Consider the following 1,317-nt stretch of genomic DNA (forward strand, 5'->3'; position numbering starts at 1 on the left):
ACTGAGAATGGCTATAGTTCATTTTGTGGGAGCTCTAGTCCTCATCTTGAGCATTGCTTCCTGGCTCTGGAGGAGAAGATGGTGCACTGCTCAGCCTTGTGGAGAAGCTTGTCATATTGGCTTTCCTAATGGGAACTCAGCTTTCCTCATTGCTGGAGGAGCTCAGGACTTCACTGTTGCTGAGGATAGTTGTGGTACCTTTGGGAAGCTCTTGTGCTTACCTTGACCATTGCTTTCTGACCCAAGTTCAGATTCCTCAACCTTATAGTGCAGATCCTTCATCCCATGGGCATAGACTCTAGCTTCCACCACTGATCTTTGGGCCTTTCCATCTCTGGACTCTAGCTTCCACCACTGATCTTTGGGCCTTTCCATCTCTGATCCATGAAGTGGGCCTGCATGAGACTGTTGTGGGCTCTAGGCATACAGTTGGCCTTGTGGAAGGCATTACTGTGAGCTCTAAGTTTTCAGATGGACTCATGAAGGATGTTGAATCCAGGACCTTAGCTGGATTCTTTAGTGTTTAGTGTGTGGACAGATTTCCTGCATTTCTTGTATATACAAATCTTGGGTGATTCATTATAAAATAATGTTATAAAATGTGTCCTGTATTGTATTGTTCCCCTTGCAAAAACCCAAAACCAAGACACTGGGTTTTGCAAAGTTATTGAAATCATTGGCTTTGTTTTATGCTTGGTCAGAATTAGATCCCCTATTGTTTTAAAGCTGAGAACATTTCAGGGATTTTGGCTCTCTTAAACTGATCCTGAAATGGCTGGCAGACACAGTTCATGCACTAGCTGTATCCCCCTTTAAAATTGCTCCCATTAAACACAGCGTTTCCAGTCCTTAAGAGGGTGAGCAAAACCATGTTTGCTAATATCATGGTACCTTCAATGTCATTCATTTGTACTGTGTGCTTGTGGTGTCCAAACAATTTAATAAGGAACATGTAAACTGGCCAATGTATGGGAAGCGTATGAGTGCCATGTGAGACGAATACCGGGTGCCAGGGGAGCATGCTCTGCAAGTCACCTGGCTACAGTGGAATTACTTCAAACCTAGCAGAAAGAAGAAAATGAAATTTGCACATATTTCTCGTATGCAACAATTAAATCTTTGAATTTTTATTTAAAATAAGACTATTTGAAGACTTTTAATTGGGCAAGCTAGTTAGCCGATTGACTGGATTAAGAAACAGCTGTGTTACAGATCATGTCAGAGATATGGGCCGTGATTTGAGGGCATTCACCAGAATTACACACTAGATAGGACAAAAGTAGTACAACTTAAAGAAACAAAATGTCTGAAATTACT

This window comes from Octodon degus, unplaced genomic scaffold, assembly GCF_000260255.1.
Source record: "Octodon degus isolate 3935 unplaced genomic scaffold, OctDeg1.0 scaffold00091, whole genome shotgun sequence".
NCBI lineage: Eukaryota > Metazoa > Chordata > Mammalia > Rodentia > Octodontidae > Octodon > Octodon degus.